This window comes from Pseudopodoces humilis, chromosome 1, assembly GCF_049639895.1.
Source record: "Pseudopodoces humilis isolate 2021_Gansu_Grassland_sample_001 chromosome 1, ASM4963989v1, whole genome shotgun sequence".
Lineage (NCBI taxonomy): Eukaryota > Metazoa > Chordata > Aves > Passeriformes > Paridae > Pseudopodoces > Pseudopodoces humilis.
Window position 1 is genome coordinate 3,856,806 of NC_142200.1, and position 14,584 is coordinate 3,871,389.

At 39.3% G+C, this 14,584-nt stretch overlaps 1 protein-coding gene across 17 annotated transcripts in view; it reads left to right on the forward strand.

Annotated features, from left to right (window-relative positions):
- The window catches only part of PTK2 (protein tyrosine kinase 2), a 190,250-nt gene that overhangs the window by 25,586 nt on the left and 150,080 nt on the right, over nucleotides 1-14,584 (forward strand). For 12 of the 17 annotated variants that reach the window (XM_088050955.1, XM_088068867.1, XM_088068967.1 and 9 more), the window contains 2 exons: nucleotides 13,260-13,322; nucleotides 14,313-14,339. The exons of 2 other annotated variants lie outside the window; for them this stretch is intronic. The gene's annotated coding sequence lies outside the window, so the exon portion shown is untranslated. Of the gene's footprint in view, nucleotides 1-12,808; nucleotides 12,886-13,259; nucleotides 13,323-14,312; nucleotides 14,340-14,584 lie in introns of those variants that run through there. 3 more of the 17 variants (XM_088050950.1, XM_088050973.1, XM_088050960.1) reach the window with 2 other exon arrangements.

The following is a 14,584-nucleotide window of genomic DNA, read 5'->3' on the forward strand; positions in this document are numbered from 1 at the left end:
TAAGGCTGTGTGGTAAATAATGCTTTCTTAATCTACTCAGGTTTCTCAAATTAGAGTTTGGCATTTCTTAACAATGTATTGAATTTTTTTAATATTTTAAGAAGGTAAAATTGAGTTGGTGGTAAGGCCCTGGCAGAGGTTGCTCAGAGAAGTTGTGGCTGCCCCATTCCTGCAGGTGTTCAAGGCCAGGTTGGATGGAGCTTGGAGCAATGTGGTCTAGGGAAAGGTGTCCCTGCCTCTGCTGAATTTAGGTGACCTTTAAAGGTCTCTTCCAACCCAAACCATTCTGTGATTCCAGCCTTGCTGGGTTACTGGGGAATGCTTTAGGCATCTGACACACGTAATCCAGCCAGATCTGCTCCAGGGACCTGAGGAGTTCAGAGGTCAGAGTTTGCCAGTTTACCCCAAATTCTTCTAGAGGATTTCTGTGGTTTTTCTCTTGGTTGTGAAGACACACTTCATAGGTTTCCTTTGGGCCTCCTGACTTTCGTTATTCTGTGGTTCAGAGTCCCCAGAATTGGGGAAAGGGGAGATAAACGGATTTAGTTAAATTGTGGTGATGTGGCAGCAGAGTTAACATCCCTGTGGCTTCAGTGAAAATAATTATTTTTGGTTCTTTGAGCTTCCTGTGGTTTGCTCTGAGCTCTCAGTGTCCTGTTATTAAGAACTTATGCATTTCTTCTGTGGGGCTGCAGCAGACAAATACAAGTAGAAATTATTCCAGCTCTAATTCTGTGTCAAGTTGTTTGCATATGCAGCCTGAAATTCCTTTGTACTGTCACAAATGCTTAGTTTGCAGGATGACAAAATAAACATTAACTGTACCAGAGCTGACACTGGCATAAGTACACACTGCAGTTCTCTGACTTGATCTGTTTCTTCATATCAGTGAAAAAAGATGCGTTCAGAAGTTCCTGAAATATTGACATCCTTGGGCAGTACCTGCCTGATTTTGTGCTAGAATTACTTTAATGTATTCAAGCAAATTTAAGTTTGCGTCCACTCTGAACCTGATTAGATCTTGAAGGGCTTGAAAATGAGTCTCTTTAATAATTATTGGAAATTCGGATAAGGTTTTTAAGTTGGACATTTTTTTTCTCATTTATGCCTCAAGTTTGAACTCACAGGGTAAGTCTTATGATATGTCCAGGAGCAATTTGGAGAGGGAGGACTGGGGAACTGGAGACCTTGATGAACTGAATGTTTTTTCAATGTTTTAATTTAAAAATTTTAATAAGCATTGCATATGTATTCTGCCCATTATGAGAGGCAGAAGATACTGTTACAATGTATGCTAAATAATTTAGTGTGCTCAGAGTACCTGGCACTTCATACATGATAAATTGAAAAGTAGATTAGAGTAATTAAAAAATGTTCACTTTCTTCATGTTACTGAGGTTAGAAGTGCATGAAACAACTGTCAGTTCCACTCTGCATCATCACTGTGACCAAGTTCAGTTCTTTGTTCTCACTCTGGTGGGATTCAGTGGCATCTGACTCTGTCCAAGTTGGATCAGAAGCAGAGAAAGCTGGATAGGTTTCTTTTTGCTCATCTTCTCTGTTTTCATGCCTAATGAATGATCAGAATTGGAAAAGCTTTTTAGAGACTAATCCTCAAGTAATATATACTTGTTTGAAATAACAAAAGAGGTGAGCTGATGTTTTTTCATTCTTGTGAAATGGTGGGACAAAGAATAAACTGCAGTATTAGTGAAGAATTTTAAAAGCTTAACAATGTTTTTCTTGGTGTAGGTTTATTACTCTTGCTGTCCTTCTTATGGATTATAATGTGGTACAAAAGATTTGTTTTTCTGCCTGCCAGCACTCATTGCTGAGGCTAAAGCCACATTTGTACTGTACACTTCTTTGTGGTATTGAATTCTTATCTTTATGCAGAAAGTATTTGTTCACTGAGTCCAGCCTACATAGGATCAAATACCCTTATATAATTAGGACATTTGTGGCTCTTTTCTGTTTATTCTTAAAGGACTGCATCATGATTTCCTTTATGCTCCAGCTAGTTTGGTTTGCTGATAAGGAATTGTTACACATCAGCAGGGTAGGTATTCGCCATTAGTACTGTGTTTTATATATCAACAAAGCAAGTTGAAGTAAGATGTAATTGTACAAGTGTATACACTATGTAATCCCTTGACATAAATGGAAAAAGCTGTTACTGAAATATTTGTACTTTTCAAGTGAAGCAGTGCTGTTCTTAACATCAGCAGGAATAGTAAATTTCAGACTGTTTTAACAGTAGATGCATTTTGTATTTGATTTTTCTTTTCTAAGAAGTCATGTCTAGGTACAAAATCATGATAGCTTCAAAATCCATTTCAAATAAACTTGTAATGCTCTACTTAAATACTTACAAGGCAAGTCAGAGTTTCTAAGGGACTTAGTGATTCTTAGCTAAGAAAGTAATGAGTGTGCTTTGTGAGCAGCACGCTGTCAGAATTCCTCTCCCTGCCACTGCCCGTAAAATTGGCTTGTTAGTTATTTATGAGGAAAATTGGTTTGACAGCCCTGAAGGCAGAAGTGTTCTGTTCACAGTACAAGTAGTACCACTGTGCTGTAGCCCTGGCCATGGGATGACAGGAGCTGCTTCTTGGAGAAACAGCTCCAACCCTGGGACCATTTGGGTGCCTCCAGCTCTGGGACTGAACTCCATATGGATGTGTCTCCTGTAACTTGAGTGTCATCTTGGAGCTTCAGACTGCCTGTAGACACCTCCAGACATACTTATGTGGCAGCTTTCTGTGACTGTCTCTTCACCTTCTGTGGATAACCTAACTAGTTTAAATTGAATTTTGGGTAGGAGTGTCAGCTGTTTGTTATTTCATCCTGGACCTAGAACGTGTTCTATTCTGATCTGTGCCTTTATCCAGCCTGGGTTTGGCCAGAAGCCTACATAGGAGGTGTAAAGTATTTGTTATCCTTGTTCCTTCTCCCTGCTGTCTGTGGAGTTTGTCACCATTGTACAAAATAGTATTTTAGGAGATCTGACTTCAAAAATCACAGTGATGACTTGTGTAGGAAGCGTGACTTGGGTTAGCTGCTGGGGGGTAATTGCAGCATTAACTAAAATCCACAGCTTTTAGACTTAGAGTTTATAGCATATCTAATATTTATCTGCCACCCAATATGTAATGAATCTTAAATCTTTCTGCAAGTATTTCTGGTGGTCTTAATCTGTTTCATGCCAGAGGCAGGGAGAAATAATGCTTTCAATTTTGTCAAATTAAGTTTTTACTGTGCATTAAATTGATTAAATAGAGCAGCAGATTAAGGCAAAAAATACTATCTTAAATTGCAATTCAGGGCTGATAGAATCTTAATGATGCCAAGCTGAACTTTTTCAGTGGGTCTGTGGAAATGAGAATTCATTAATCATATGCACTTGACTTCGTGCTGTGCTGAATTGGAAACAAACTCTTTGCCTTGTTCCCTTTGCCCAGATGAGTAATGGCCGAGCTGGGAAGGTGCAGCCAACAAGATATGGGAGCTTCACGTTGTGTTCTGTCAAACCAACTGGGTCTCCTGTTTGATCAGATTCTTGCAGAGAACCCCCAGTGTTGGGGGGTTTCCCGTTACACCAGTGCTGCTGTCTTTGAGCCGCTCTCTGACGGCTGCATGACAGAACCACTTAGGAGAAGAAAGCCTGTCTCATGTTGTGTGCTGCAGTTCTTCTGTCTGCACTCTTGTTCCCCCACTACCCCCTCTTCACCTTCATAATCTAGCTTTGTCAGCGATCTCTTTGGGTTTCTTTGTCCTGATGTATGTGTGTATTTTTCTTTTCCTGATTTTTTTTTTTTTATTTTTATTTTTTTATTCTGCCCATGGTTCCTCCCTGCCTCACTTGTCATCTTTTTTTTCTGTCTTAATTCATTCTTTATTTAACATCTGGAAAACTTTATAAAAAGGGGTAGAGAGAGCAGAGAAGGTAGAGAAAAGTTTTCTCTCTATTTCTGCTGGTGTATCAGTGTTGTGGTGTGAGGAGGGAACCAGCCTAACACAACTACTGCTAACATGCAACATATTAAGAAAAAATAATTTTGTCAGTTTAGATGAATACATAATGTATTGCTCTGTAATGTCTCTTCTGCTCTTTCCTGATTTCTTGTCTTTACTTCTATTGCCCCTAAACTCCTATTTACCCTCTGAGGTAGGCTCTTTTTGGCTTATGAAGAAATGTGTATTCTCGTGAAATGACAAAATTCTTGTGAAATCTCCGTGCTAATTCTCATTGCCTTGTGTCTGCTGTGGTGTTTGTCAAATAATTTACTTGACCTAGAAGCTTCTTGAATCAATGTTCCTTTGTAATCTCGGTTTTGGAAATCTTTTTTTGACTTTGTTTTGACCCCCCCCACCCCAGCAGAATGACACTTGGCAGCATGTTGTCTCCAGACCCTACAGGAGTTGGAAATGGTGCAATCTGGTGTCCCTGGGAGGATGTGTAAGACTTGTGGAAACACCCAGATGACATTAAAGGAGTTGTTCCCATGCGTACGGTGGTGAATTTATTGGACTTTTTCTAGCACACTGAGTGTCCTTAATTCTCTTATTTCTTACATGGTTAAGATCCAAAAGCGTAATGTCTTCACTGCAGAACTGATTTCAGCCTCTGTAGCTCTGGCTGTAAATGCCCATTTGTTGTGAAGGGATGTTGTGCTTCACTTTGAGAACAAGCTCCAGCTGAAGCAAATTCTTTCTCAATCCAGAGTGTCACAGTTGGACTAAGAAAACCCCGGTATTCTCATTACAAATAGATTTCATTTTATTTACTGAGGCAGGTTTCTGTAAAGAGCAAAACTTGTGCAGCTGCTGTCAAACTTGCTGTGAACACTTTGGAGTAATCCCATTGTGAGCAATAAAATGTGTTATTTCTTAGGCACTAAGGCTTTTCATGGATGGAAGTGCTAAGCCCCTCCCTCCCCCCCCTTTTTTAAATTTTTTTTTGTTTTGTTTTAGATAAGAACAATGTGTGTGCAAAGGTGATAATCTTCTGTTAAACTTCTGACAAACCACGTGTGTGTTCTTTACTGGAAAACTCTTTAATTTTTTCTCCCTCACTCAGTGATGGCTGCATTGATTATCTTCAACCTTCTTTCACCCATCTGTAACTTCAAATAAGAAAAATTTAAAACTTTAATTTTAAATTTAATTTCAGCTCCTGAAAAACTGCTGTAACAATGGAATCCATGTGTGGGCCAGAACCATGGAAACAGCATAATTTTACAGTGGTGAAACATGAAAGGAAGTGACTCGCCCAACTTTCTAAGAATTTGTGTTTTAACAAAAAAAACGCCCAAGACTTGCAGAATACTGTTCTACTATGCTGAACAAGAAACTTTGGGTAGTTTCTTTTGTTACATCATCAATCTGTTACTCTAAATCCTCCCAATTAGTTACCATTTCAAAACCAAAACAAAACTCCCACTTGACCCCCTCTAAAAAAACACTCAAGAAAGCACTTTTCTCTTACATTGTGGTCTGGGATGTGCAGCTCTGTTTAGAGCTTTTTAATATTTTGCCTGAAGTAATTTCTCATTCTCTCCCCTTCTGGTTGTGCCCTTGGCACTCATTTCTGTACCTGAAAACACTTTTATTTTACATTCTGGAACACCTCCGTACTCCGTGCTAAGTTCCTGTCATACCTAAAGTACAAACCAGCCTTTGCTGACATGTAGAGCTAATTTGTATTTCAGTGTAGGAACTACACAATCCTGACACCTTTTGAAGATGTGGGTGACTTGTGGTGGCACACTGTGTGTCACAAGTCCTTCACAGAAAATGACAAGGGAGCTTCAGTCATAGCAAGCAATGTCAAGACAATGTTTCTTGAAAGAAAAACATCCACTAAAGCTATCACTTGGAAGAACAAGTGCTCTGTAGTACAAATAGGGGGTAGCTCCACATGTATAGAGTACATGGCTACAGCTTTCCCTAAGCCTGCCTAAGGGCCCGAATTGTTATGTGTATAAAATGTCACAGTATTTCCATCAGGATTATGTGATCACAGATCATAGTGCTGGAGGATATTCCTGATAGATCTGAACTTCTGCCAGCACACATATGTCCCTCCTTAAACATCTTAAATGATTTTAAAGTTTCCTGGGCTTGTTTAAACACATCTCCTTTAATGATAAACCATTAAATGATAAGAATATTCAGGTAATGTGGCTGACATTCTTAGAACAGTACTTTTGATTGAGTAGCTGTTCTTAGAAGTGATGTTTAAGCTCGTGATTTCACAGAGCCACAATAGGGAGTTTAAGACAATGAGAATCATTTTAGTTTGAAAAGGCCTTTAAAATTGGTAATTCTAGCTGTTAACCCAGCAGTGCCAAGGCCACCACTCAGCCATGTCCCCAGCAGCGTCTTCCAGTATTTGACTGCCCTTTCGGTGAAAGAGTTTTTCCTAACTGAGCGTTACCTTCCCCGGCACAATTTGATGCCATTTCCTCTTGTCCTGTTTGTTACTTGGGAAAGAGACTCATCCCCACCTGGCTCCAACCTTCTGTCAGGGAGTTGGAGAGAGAGAAGATCCCCTGTGAGCCTCCTTTTCTCCAGGCTGAGCCTCCCAGCTCCCTCAGCTGCTCCTCATCAGTCTTGTGCTCCAGCCCCTGCCCCAGCTCTGTTCGGTTCTCTGATCATGCTCCAGCCCCTCTATGTCTGTCTTGTCATGAGAGGCCCAAATCTGAACACAGGATTTGAGGAGCGGTCTCCCAGTGTCCAGCACAGGGTTACAGTCACTGGCCACAGTGCTGCTGAGACAAGAGATGCTGCTAAATGAGACCACTGACTGCCCAACCCAGCACTGGCCCTCGATGGCAGCAAAAAATGTTATTTACAATAGAGATTACATGCCTGGCCCAGTAGCTGGTGGCGCCTCTCTCCATGCTTTTCTCTTGCAGAAATTGCAAGGAGCTCAGTGCCAGCTGTGGAGTAGGCACTCTTACTAGTTTGTACTCGATCTCCAATAGTTTCCTCAAATGCTCAGACTGGCAGGATTTGTTGAATGGTGGTGCTGCATCGGTTTGCTTTTTTCCTTCTTATTTTTCCCCTCTCTTCTTCCCCCACCCCTCCACTTGTGCTGTGATCATGTTCACCCTGAGCCTCATGTCCTCCCTGCTAAGGGGGCCCCAGATTTGGTAATCTGGCCTTCCTTTGCAGCTGTTCCATCCCTCAGTCACTTCAGCCGCCCAGCTCTGGACATCTCTGCCTCCTTCTGGTGCAGAGACCAGAACTAGACACAACATGTTGATGCTTTTTTGTTTTGCACAGTAATACGTTTAAGTACCATGTTTTCAGTACCCTTCCTAATGAGACACAATGTTTTATTGCTTTTGGCTAGATACTCCAGTTTGAGCTGATGATTTCAGAGAAAACAGTGACTCAGCCTTCCTCCCGCAGTTGGAACTGGATAAAGTGCAAGTGGTACTTTGTTAAGGAGGTATTGCTCAGAATTTTTTCCCCAAATGCATTACATCACAGCTCTGTGTTGAAGTGCAGCTGCTGTCTTAGCAACTTGCTTAATTTTGTAGATCCTTGTTAGGTTTTTTCCCTCCATTGATAAGACTTTTGCTGACCCATAGGAGCTTAATATGATCTGCAGACATGCAGAGTTCACTTACCCATTTTGTGATGCTGAATAAAACCAATTATTGGGGAACTACTCCATCCTCTTCTCTATCCAAACCTCTCTTCCCCATAGGCAAAAGGTGCATATAGTACTTGTGTAGATATTGAGAGTAAATTCTTTATCTGAGTTGCTTAGATACTGCATGTTCTGTAACTCTGTATGTAATGAGATTGATCCCACCTGCCCTGAGTAATGACTGAGTGATTTCTCTTGCTCTTCTTAATCTCCTTAAATGTAACTTCCACCACAACCTTTTCATTTAATATCCTGCTGTTCAGTGTGCCTGGTCCAAAATTCGTCTCCTCATGGCTGCATAGATAACTCAGTGGTCATGCTCAATGATGTGGTGTAGATGAATTTGAAGTGTCAAGGTGCATACAGAGTTCAGGACAGAGTTCAGCTGAGATGGAGGAAAACATAGGTGGATTATTCTGATGGTCTTAATCACAGTTTGTATTTTTTCAATTTCAAAAATTGTTATTTAAGAAGCATAAGCAGAGTTATTTTGGAGGAGTATTGGGAGGGGAAATTAAGATTTGAAACTGTTGAATGATTCTTTTTGGTATAGATGCTATAAGCTAAGGAGACTCAATACTGATTTTGTTTTCAAATGGGAAGAGGGAAGCAGGTACAAACAGAAGAGTTACGGTAGTGAGAGGAATGTGGCAGTAAACAGACAACAAATTGAGAAATTATGGAAGCAGATACGAACTGAAAGATGTTCCCGAGGTATGGGACGAGTCAGATGATACTTTTACTGGTGTAACACCACAAAGCCTTTGCATATTTAGAGCTACTTGGGGTATGTCAGATGTGGTGATCATCACACCATAGATGTGCCTTGTACCTGTTTTATCAACCAAACACTTAATTTGAAAAAAAACCCTTTGTGTTCTCTGCAGTGTTTTGGTTGGTCCTCTCATTTTTCCATGCTAAATTTTGTGTGGCTTTTGTGTTTCAGAGGCAGCAGCTTGGCTTAGAACTAATGAGTGGTTTAAGAGAACTTCTCAAAAGCACAGCACAGGCTGTGCACGTTGCAGGGTGTCACAGCAGTTCATTGTCGGCTGCTTGCTCGTTAACCTTTTCAGCAGACAGAAATGAGAGCATTAAATCATTACTGCTGATACTCACAGCTGAAGCAAAGATTTAAACCAAGATAATAAGGGACTCCTGTGCAACGTGGATCTCCTGTGAAGTAGGGCTGTAAACACAAGATCAGTGGTTTTGTATGCTGAATTTCTTCTGATCTGGCTAAAGCACAAAAGAACTGATGCCAGGTTTAGTGGGTGGAGGTGTCTGTCCTATAACTATCCCCCCTCCATCTCTCCCCAGGGTAACAGATGAAGATTTGCAGCTAAGCTGGATATTCAGCTGTTGCTGTGCCTAAGGCAAATGCAATAAATATGTCAATAGGAGCAAAAGACTCTAATCTCAGTAAGCAAATGGTGGTTTTAGTGCTATTATGATTGACGCTTGACTACTGTATCAGGTATTGGTGTTTGCAAATCGGGGCTGCTCCTGAAAGCCAAAACAGTTGGACCATTTAAAGACTTGTAAGGATAATAAAATGTTTAGAAAAAATGGGCCTTTCCAGTGAGGCACTTCTGCCTCTCATTCTACATAGACTTAGTAAATGAAAAGATTTTATTGAGTTGCATTGAAAATTGCCCTAAAAAACTGCCTTAATGTGAAATGATATAATAAAAGGTTGTTAACATTCAGCCCTGCAGACTGCTAAATTAGAAGTAGGTTAGATGTAAGTTACAAATGAGATGCACTTGTAATGATGGAGAAAAACATACATATATGGAACAATGCAACTGGTGGTTTATGCAATCTTTTAATCATACAGTAAAACTTTTTAATAGCTTTTCTTTAATAGGTGTGCTGTCAGGATGAATTCATTGCATCTCCAAGGTCTTTGTTCGGTAGATCAGATGGTCATGGATAAATCCTTGAGTTTCTCAACAAGTGTAATTTTACAAAGCTTTTTTTAAAAAAAGATAACTTGTGTTTTGTGTTTACTTATTTTCTCTTTAAAAAATAAAAATATTTTTACATAATTGATGAGATATCAATTTCATTAAAGACCAGAGGAACATCCATTTTAGCCTGCCAGAGAATATAGGAAAGGAGACTTCCAGGTGGTTGGATCTAGCCTCTAAGACAGCATCCTTCAGGACCAGCCACATAAAAGCTAAAAGCTGAATATGCATCTGTATTCATAAAATATTTTGTGACAGTGGCTAAATAGGAACATTGCATTTTATTTTGAGTCTGTGATACTCCTCATTTAGTTGCAAACGTTGTTGTTCAATGACATGTGCTGCTTGGCTTCTTGGAGACTGTGGTCTGTGGTTCCTCGTGTGCTGCAAGCCTTCACTCTTCCCTGGAAGGAGAGATTGGTTTGTGAATTGAATATCTGAATTAATTTCAAGGGAGTGCTGTTAGGCTGGAGTCAGCCAGCTCCTGCTACAGGAGAACAGGATTAAATTTCTTGTGGTCTGCTGCTTACCACAGCTCTGGAACAAGATCAGTGGCTGCAGATGGGGCAGAGTCTGAGCCTTTGGAGTTGTCCATGGAGCAATAGTCTCATTTTACCTTGAGGCAGGAATAGGAAGCTCACAAAACATTCCTGTTTTCTATGATTAGATGTTATCCTTGGAAGGAAGATTTAAAGTTGCGGCTCCATTTTTAAGAAAACATTCGTTAAAACAATGTAAAATGCATAGTTTTATAAAAGCAAATACAGTGGTAGAGAGATCTGATCCTCAGGGCATCCATAAATCAGAAAAAAACCATTACTGCCGAGATCCACAAAGCCTATTTGAGGACTGTAGTGCCCAGAACAATTTCAGTACATATAGAAGCAATAATAGTGTTCTTTCTTTAAAATAAAGGTTTCCTGTTCCTTGATGAATTCATGTACATAACTGGTTTATTTGGTGAGTTTTCTTTGGCTGAGGAACTTTATTATTTTATAGCACCTCTAATGCAATTTCAGCTTGTTCCTGGTCTGTTACAATCATCTGTGTCCAGTATTACAGAAACTTTGCTTGAAAAGGAGCTCTCAAGCCATCTGCTCCATCCTCCCAATATCTACATGGGATAAAACCAGTTTTCTCTGAGAACTGATTAGCCTTTACAAAGTATGTAAGTTTGGCTATGATAAAGAATATGATGTGAAAGTAATTTTTCTTTCTGCCTGTTCAAACTGGCAGTTTGCTCCCTGCCAAGTAACACAGGGAGATACTTAAGAATATAAATGCAGAACACGAGTGATCCCTTGAAAGGATCACTAGGAGCAGCAGCACTTGAAATATGATTCATTTTAGATTTCACTTTGAAGAACTATGGAGCAGATAAAAAAGTAAGATTGGCTCATGTTCTATAGCTGCAGTAAATGTGGTTTGTGTGACAGCACTCGAAGCATTCAGAAACTGAGTTGTAGGAGAAAAGTCCAGGCCTCCCTGATGTGAGGGCATCCTTCCCAACAGGACAGCTCTCCAGAATGCTCTCAAGCCTCTCATTTTAGTCCCAAGCCACATTAAAACCCTAACTTCGGGTTTTTTCTTCTTCAAATCTTAGCACTGGTTGAATTTCTCCTCTCTAGAGATTGAAATGCTATAGTGTGCTTCAAAAAGGGATAAGTTTTACACAGCAGAGAAAGCAAGTTTGTAAATGCAACCTGAAATGAGTAGCTACCTGAGTGTGTAATCTCAGTTTATGTCTCCGTGAAGCAAGTGTTTAAAGTGTAGCCTGAATCCACTCATCATTTTTTAGGTGTTAGATGTTAAATGAAAAACCATATTTGAGAGTAAAGATAGGTTTCAAGCCAGAAAAGATTAGAGTGAGCTGGAAAGATGGGGCAAACTCAATGATAAGAAAGTTCCTAAAGTGACTCCACAGTAATAGGAACACCTGAAGGTAATGAGCATTTCACTTATTGTTGTGGTGTCTGGATACACAAGGGAGTGGAATTGTTACTGTTATCTTGGGAATTGTAAAATATTTATTTCATTCATGCTGTTATGAATTGACATTTCTGTAGTGGTGGTGTTTGCTAAGATTAAGATACAAAATCAGCCTATAGAGGACTTTGTGTTTAATGGAAATAATTGAGAAATACCATACAAGTAATCTGCTAAGTGCACATATGCAATTTTGAGTATACCAATATGACCTTCAGGCTTCAGTTTCTTCTGTCCAACTTGTTTTTAGATCTAATGCATGTCAATTAATGGTAGAAAACAGTCTATTGCACTAAATTGAAATAGAAGAAGGTGCAGTTTCAGGAAGCTGTTCAGTAAACTTGTCCCAGGGGTGCAGCATCTCTTCAGTTAATGCACTTGTGGGACTAATTTACAGTGGAACATGGAAGTCAGAAATCTTCACAGTGGTTGATTTAAATATAGCAGCAGTGCTGATGGTGTCAGTGCCTCATTTGGGAAGGTCCTGGTGCAGTAACAGGATCTGTGTGAGCACTAGCAGGGAGAGATCACAGCGGAAACATCAGCTCAGGTGTTAGGGACAAACGCTGGGGTATGATCAGGTCTTTCTTGAAGTTAAAAATACGTGTGCATGTTTTAGCTGCAGAGCTTTTCTCTGTTTTAATTCTGAGATGTAAGTGATTGTTTTCTGCCTGTGTGTATATATAATAACAGTAATAACATATTTTCTGGGGGTTATGTTTGCTGTTCTTTTCCTGACATCTGTTGTGTGGGCACATTTAATCAAATAGTCTGCTTCAAAAGTAATAAATGCAGCAATAAAACATTTCCAAATACAAAAACTTAGATTTTAATGTAATTCTAAGTGTTTGTAGTAACTTAAATATTTTGATAGTTGTTAACTATAAATGGAATTTAGACATTAGATTCTATCATGGTGGAAAAATTCAAATCAAAAATGGTATTTTCTAACCCACAGTTTTAGATGCTTTACTCATGTGGTTGCAGTTGCTGGCATTGTGTAGCCTAGTGGCAAGCAGGAATTTTTTGTGACATCATAAAAAAAAGCATGTAAACAATTAAATGCATACAAACAAAAAATGATACAACATTTATCTTCGTGTAACTCTCCAAATTAATTGTCACTGCAAATCTCTCTTTGATGGAAGAAAGCTCCATTCACTCACTATGTGCTGGTTTGGATTCTGTGCAGGAGATGTTGGGTTTTTTGCTTCCTGCAGTTCCTGTGTCTCCTTGGCTGCATCGCCTGTCTTGAGGCATTTCTTACATGTAAGATGGTTTTGCTCCTAAGCAGAGACAGCATGATGAGCACCTTTTAAATGTACCTTGCTATCTTTTTAAATACTGTGTTCTACCAGACTAAGGCATTCAATATTTTCTCTGTTATTTTTTTTGGTGTCTTGTTGCCACTTTGATTTCACTCTTTAAGTGCATTTCAACTTTCTGTGTTGCTGTTTCATCATCTCCTCAGAGTAGTGCAGTTCATTTTTGAAATTTTTCATGGGCTGCCTTTAAATTTTAGGTGTAATTCTCTTTGGTATTCAAGTTTCATCATGTTTTCCAGCCACATGCATGAATTGTAGCAATCTGTTGGTGAGAGCAGGGCTAATAAATTTATTAAGCCTCATTATTTCTTCTAATAGGTAGCAAAGCAGTGACCATCTGCCCTGATAATCTCTGCATCTGTTTCAGCTGCTACACCTGTGGTAAAGTTCAGTTTCTATGTGGATTTTGTACCCAGTGTGATAATTTATTACTCAACTTTGCTGTTTCCTTTAACCAAATAATGATGCAGACCTTTTTCTTAGGTTCAATTCAGTTCTTCTCTCATTTGTTTTACTGGTTCCCCTTCTCAAGTTCCTCCCCTCAATTTGTGTTTATTTCAGTTTTCATTAACCCCTTGATTTGTGTCCCCAGTCCATGTCCTTACAGACTTAATTCTTTCTTTCTAGTTCTTTGTGGTGTGTTATAGTTTCTGTTCTGAACTCAGATGGGCACCTCAGGTCCCAGTCATGATTATGTGCACTGAGATGACAATAGAAAAGCAGGCAGGAGCAATATAATCACTTAAAGTTTAATATAATGTATATTTTTTTAGTATATAGTTTTTATATGTTCTATTAAGACCCTGAGACAGTAGTCATTGCTTGCAGCTCAAGACAGCCTTAGCATCTACTCTAAAAATGTTCAGCAACTGTGTCTAATGTGCCTTGGTGACAAAAATCAAGTGTCCTTTCTTTTTAATATTACTTCTGGTGGTCTATGCTTATCCACTTGAAAGCTTGGCTACTTCTTCTCTAAAGATTTAATAAAGAAAACATTCTGTAGAGTCTTCTTCATTTGCAGAGACAATCACTGACACTGAGCTCTGAAATTCTGTAGGTGATGATGGTGAATTTTGCATGTAACACTTCATTTGTGCGTAGTGACCTGTATTCTGCTGCAGTAATTACACTCATTGCCTTCAGAATAATCTTTATCCTTCAGTTAGGTGAGCAAAGCATAATCCTGTTAATGAACAGGGTGAGACAAGGAAAATGCTTTTGATTTGCATGTGGCATTCTTGGCAGCCAGCAAATGGCTTCAGATAATGTGCTTTATTAAGCAAGTATGGCCTTGCAGAAAAATTACGAGGCCAATGCAATTGTAGAGCTACTTTTTCTTCTGTTTCTAAATGTATTTCTTTATTGTTACAGATATTTCAAGACTTCCCTTGCCAGCAGGTAAGTTCTCTTTTTTTCAGTTATGTCTTGATGTGACAGCAGTCAGCTTTTAAGGGCTTGCTTACAATATAGTCATGCTTTTATATAATCAGAATATCAGTTCTTACTGGCACTGTCATGGTACTTAGTCATGTGGGGATCTGAGGTCAAAACAAAACCTGTTGATGTACAGATTTTTTTCCATTTCAATGGTGTATTTTGACAAGGGGAGGAGGTAACTGAGGTGTATTTATAGGACGTTGTTA